The 6,094-nt window shown below is 39.6% G+C and overlaps 1 pseudogene; it reads left to right on the forward strand.

Moving 5' to 3' along the window:
- LOC109310859 overlaps positions 1-4,743 on the forward strand; it is a 31,435-nt pseudogene extending 26,692 nt beyond the window's left edge.
- Positions 4,744-6,094: the final 1,351 nt, after the last annotated feature.

The following is a 6,094-nucleotide window of genomic DNA, read 5'->3' on the forward strand; positions in this document are numbered from 1 at the left end:
TTTGTCTTTTTATTACACTACCTTGTTCCTTTACAGAAAAGACTTTGAGCTTATCCAAATACAAAGAAAAATTGAGGATGAACAGAATTTAAGTATTCAGTTGCAGAAGAAGATAAAAGAACTGCAGGCAAGAAACACAAAGTTGATATTATTTCTTCATAATTTAATTCCACTTAGTTTGTCTTTACCTTGCAAAAATTGGACAACAGTTAGTGGCATCAAGTTAATGTTTAAATTTATAGATGATTCACCATAATTGCTCAGTAATATTTAGTAACAACAGAAGTTGTTAGCCAAGTTGGATCTCAAATTAATGTGATTTCATCTATATACTTTCTCTAACCATGTAGATTTTGATGTCAAAAGCAAAATGCTAAGGTTTAGAGAGATTTTATTTTCCTTACATTTGGAACAGAAGGCCCTGTCATTCTATTAGAAAAATCATCTGCTTTCACAGAAGCATGTTTTAAATGTTGCCATAATTAATAACCACTACAATATCATTCTCTATTGTATAGGCCCACATTGAACAACTAGAAGAGGAGATTGAGTCTGAGAGGGCAACTCGGGCCAAAGCAGAGAAGTAGTGTGCTGATTTGCTTCGTGATCTTGAGGAGATCAGTGAGTGTTTGGAAGAAGCTGGAGGGGTCACAGCCCAAATTGAACTCAATAAGAAATGAGAGGCAGAATTCCAAAAACTGGGCCATGACCTAGAGAAGTCTGCCTTGCAGCATGAAGCCACTGTAGCTGCTCTCAGGAAGAAGCATGCTGACAGTACTGCAGAACTTGTGGAACAAATTGATAACCTGCAACGAGTCAAGCAGAAGCTGGAGAAGGAGAAGAGCGAAATGAAGATGGAAATTGATGACCTGGCTAGTAACCTGGAGACTGTTATTAAAGCTAAGGTACTTTTAAATGAAATGCAGGAACATTTTAACCACATACATACCCATATGCACAAACATATATGTACATTCATGTGAAGTGACTTTTCATTTTTCTATTCTTCTTTTAGGCTACTCTAGAAAAAATGTGACGTACCTTGGAGGATCAGTTGAGTGAAATGAAGGCCAAGTTTGACAAAAATCAGAGGCGTGTGAATGACCTGATGATGCAAAGAGCTCACCTACAGGCTGATTCTGGTAAGGACAACCATGAACACTTGAGAATGGAGAACTTGGAGAACTCAAGAAAGACATGGCTTAGTCGCATCTTTTTATGAGCATGCATCTTCATCTGCAAGACACTTTGTCTGGGACCAAAGAACAGAAGAATAACAATAATGGAGCCAAACTCTCTTATCATTATTGGAAGACTTGAAATATCTAAGGTCCTTCCAAAAGCCTTAGCTCCTAGAGTAAGGAGAATCTGAGGAAACCTTGGTTTCATTAAAAAAATAGCACATTTCTGTCCTTATCATTGCAGAGAGAAGCCTTAACATGTAACTGAGGTAAAACCTAATGATTAAAAAGCCATAAGGCAAAAAACCAGACCTCCAAATGTATTTCTATCTTATCTTAATGGGGGTGGGATAGATTTACTCAAGATTTTTTAAACTTTGACTTGCTGTAACTGTAAAAGCATAATTCAGAACATGGGTTGGAAAAATTAGTTAAAAATTATCATGGGGAAAAAATGAATTGTCATAATAACCAAGGAGCAAGCAGCATAGCATCATGTAATGGCAGATGAAGAGAATACAGAATAAAAGGAGTACTAGAAAAAAAAACTTGGTATAAAGAATCTGGGCCAGATTCTACTCCCATTTACACCCACGCAAACTTGCAATAATCACGAGACAGTTCCTGGAGATAGTTTCATTTTACACGAGTATCCTTGCAGATGACCTGACACTCTACATTATAAGAAAAAGAGAATGGAGGTTGTCTTGATCTTATTTTAAAAGAGGGACCTTTGATAAAACATAGCAGAGTTAATTGAAATTACAAAAAAACCCAAAAAAGATTCATAAAGTTGACTAAGAAACATTGCTTACACATTTATGCAGGTCAGAGGCTTAAACCCTGCCCCCTCATCATCACCACCAAAAAACCCACCCCAACCTCAAAATTCCAATATACATCCTGTAAACGGGGAAATAGGCAGGATGATTCTATTCAGTGGGAACCAACGGGTGTCATACACATGCAGCGAGGCTGCTCCGATGCATTCTAATCACAGTGTGGCAGAGCAGACTCAATTTAATCAAGTCTGCTGGAGCGCTCCAACAGACTCCTGTGTCCCATGTATTAGTGTCCCTGCACTGCAAAATGGCACTGGGGGCACTTCATGAGCTTTAGTTAAATGCCCCACCACCATTTTTCAGTGTGGGGATGCTGATACATAAGACGCTCTGGGCACTTTAATTAAAGTGGCTCTCAGAGCCACTCTAATGAAAATGCACCTCCTCCCCCACCACTGCTGGGGCACATGTATAAACACCCAAAATGTAGAGTTATGTTACTTTGGAAGATAACTGAAGGAAGTTGTATGAGTTAAGGCATTTGGGGTGGGGATGGTAGGGAAATGTATGGAAAAGGAGCGGACAAGAGGGCCCTGAGGGTGGAATAACAAGTGAGTATTAAAATTCAGTTCTACTCTAAATAATAATTCTGGAGTACTGCCATTGTAAGGTTTTATATTTATTTATTTTTGTTGCTAACTAAATAAAATTGACTCTGTTTTATAACTAAAAAGTGGTTCTTCTCTTTAAGGCATGCTTGCACGGGAATGACTTTTACTCTATGGCTGACAAATGCTTTTGTTTTTATTAAAAACAAGAGTAGTGCATCGGTGATTTTTTTCATAGCTTAGTAAACTTGTCAAAATTACTAATGTTGGTTTTATTTTATATCCAGTAAAGTTATATACAAGTTCTGTACCAGCCTCTGGGGAGGACAGATTCGTGAGGGCTCTCAGGCTGGGAGCGGGACAGGTTTGAAGGCACTTTGACCATGGGCAAAAAAGGCCCCTCAGAATGCTGATGCTGTGTGTGGGATGGGTGTTTTATTAATGGCTCTCCATGCCTGGTTGAGAGAGGAAGTTAGCCATGTTAGTCCAAAGTCAGCTGGAAGGCAGAGTACATACGTATCTTTGTAGACTAATTAAATTAAATATACAGAGAGAGCATCAGCTTTCACGAATCCAAGCTTATTTCATTGGATGTTGCATCTGATGAAGTAAGCCTGGGTTCACAAACACTTAGGCTCTGTATGTGTATCTTATTTAGTTAGTGTATAAAGGTGCATATCTACCCCTACCATGCTGGCTGCTCACAGTCATCTAGAATATTAAAAAACACACATGAAAGCAAAATGTTCACAAGTGACATTGAAAGAGTTCAGGACTAACTCCAAAAAAATATTTTCCTCTTGCTTGAAGGTATTTCCTAGAATGACACAAAATGTGACATGTCCTATTTCATCTGTGTCTCTGCAGAAGTCAGGGATTTGGGAGTATCCCAGTAGCACTATCAGACATTAGCAGGTTTTGTCTTTAACTTGGACCTGGAGCAGGGATAAAACAGCTGCTCTACTACTGATCTTTATTTCTGATATGATAGTTTTGATGTGTCATGACATAGACAATGACAGGTATTTATCTTCCCTGGCTATAGGTCAATTGAGTTGTCAGCTTGAAGAAAAGGAATCTATAATGTCCCAGCTCTCTGGATGTAAGCAAGCATTTACCCAGCGAATAGAAGGACTTAAAAGGCAACTAGAGGAAGAGGTCAAGGTAATAATAATGCTGAGCAGATGCTAAGCTCTCAGAAAATGTTGAGCCTAATTTCATTAAGCTTTCCCTGCTATTAGTTTTTTGCTTTAGTGAGGCCAGCAGCCACGATTGGAGTCCAGAGTGATCTCCCTGTCAAGGCAGCAGCTCTGTTACTCAGTAACACTCCTTCCAACTCATTTGCCTTCTCCTGGCTGCCTATATTTTACATTCGTGTTTGCTCAGTAGGTCACCCACCAGATGATGGCTAGAGAGTGCTTTTGGGCATGGCATCTGTTCTCTGGAGGCTGGAATATTTTGCTGTGAAGTAGGATGGGAAAGTTCAAATATCTGGAGTATCCTAAATCTGGATATCTTGCTTTTTGGGTATATGCTATAATCACTTGACTATCAGACTATGGTCAGACAGCCTTCCTTCTCAACTTTACTTCAGGCAGTTATGTATGTTCCTGGGTCATCCTGTATCAACACAGGTGGAAAAAGAATTGAAAAGTTGTGCAAGTGCCAAACTTTGCTCTTGGTTGGTCATGTATGGTAAAATAGGATTTGGCCTTAAGTGGACATTAGCTTCTGTTTCCTGCTGGTGTTAGGAACATTTAAAAATTTGACATTAGTCTTTCTATTAAGTAGAAGAGGATCACTATCAATAGGAGAGATCTGGGGTTCATTCCCCGGTGATGACCTAATTGGGAACAGTTATGGTATTTGTTTTAATTCTAGGCTAAAAATGCTCTTGCCCATGGCTTGCAATCTGCTCGCCATGATTGTAACTTGTTATGGGAGCAACATGAGGAGGAGCAAGAAATTAAGAGTGAGCTTCAGCATGCCCTGTCAAAGGCCAACAGTGAAGTTGCCCAATGGAGAACCAAATATGAGACAGATGCTATTCAGTCCACAGAGGAGCTGGAAGAGGCCAAGTATGTGTACTTGAAATATTATGTAGTATCTATTGTACTGAATATAGAACTGCTTATTGTAAGGCACTACAACATTTTATTTAACATTACGTGAAACTTACATTTAAAAATATTAAAAAAAGAAATCATCAGAGTTGGTGTATGTGACATGCACTGCACAATACACTAGATGTCACAGTCATTTAGTCCTTTAGTCCCAATTTCCAGTATTTTTTCATTTTCACAATGACTGCTGCAAAAACAATGAGACTAGTTTAGCCTTGATATTTCCCTTCTTCTACAAGATAGTTGAGCAATTATGTAGTAAATTTAGAAAATAAATGACACTCATAGATATATAAAACTAGAAAGTACATTTGCTAGGATCAAAACATATAAGGGCTGTTAATCTAAATCTGTTCAACAGACCTGTTCAGGATGAATGTTGTACTTTTGTTGGACAAATGGGTTCATGATGGCAATTTTATATCTGTCTCTAAAATGTCTCATCTTGGTCACTAGATATCAGGATATCAGATATGGATATCAAATATGTTCTTGGTCCTATCTGATTCTTCAGTTTCTTATAAAGAAAAATGTCTGCTATAGAAGAGCAATACAGCGTGAAGTGCATGTTCTTAAGACACCTTGCTGGGATCATTTAATCTCAGCAGTATTTCTGCCCAAGGCAGGGGTGGTGGACTCGATCTTTCAAGGTCCCTTCCAGCCCTTTATTTCTATAATTCTGTGATCCAAATTCTTTGGTAGTTTAACACCATGGAACTCACTGTCTCAGCTGCTGCTTAAACTTGGAGACGTACAAACTTCATAGGCACCTCATTTTTTCACATTAAAGTTCCTCAGGAATTTAGAATTGCACCTGTGGGCTGCCTAGATCTACTCTTACCTGCCCAGGTTAGTGCCTAGCTCATTCTTAATCCTGTTTGGGATCCAGGGACTATGTGTTCCTCTGCCTAGCTCTCCTCAGGGGCCGACTCTAGTAAGCATTCTCAGAGCACTCTCAACATAATCAGGACCCTCTTAAAATGAAGTAGTGGTCACTTCCTTTTACAAACAGCTGCCAGAGGAGATAGTACCCATGTTATATATATTACCTTAGTACAGGAGTTTTGCCAGAGTGCCACACTTTGTTACTCAACTCTGCTATGGACTGCAAGTCTCTGCTCATGGAGCAGCTAGATGCCTGCACCTATCTACACTACCGTTCCATATCTCCTCTGCAACAAGGGGAAGTGCAGACTCAGGTGTTACAGGTTCTGCAGCAAGAGGGAGCACTACAGAAGGGATAGGCAGCATGGCACAGCTCTGTGCCACCAGTCCCCCATGAGATTGGGTTTGTGTAGACCAGATTGGGCCTCCTTGCTGGCTGGATCTGGCCTGTAGGCTATAGGTTGCCAATCCATGCCTTAGCAATCAGAGAACTCATCCAGAAAGTAGGCAACCTC

Source organism: Crocodylus porosus, unplaced genomic scaffold (assembly GCF_001723895.1).
Source record: "Crocodylus porosus isolate Cpor-Errol unplaced genomic scaffold, CroPor_comp1, whole genome shotgun sequence".
NCBI lineage: Eukaryota > Metazoa > Chordata > Crocodylia > Crocodylidae > Crocodylus > Crocodylus porosus.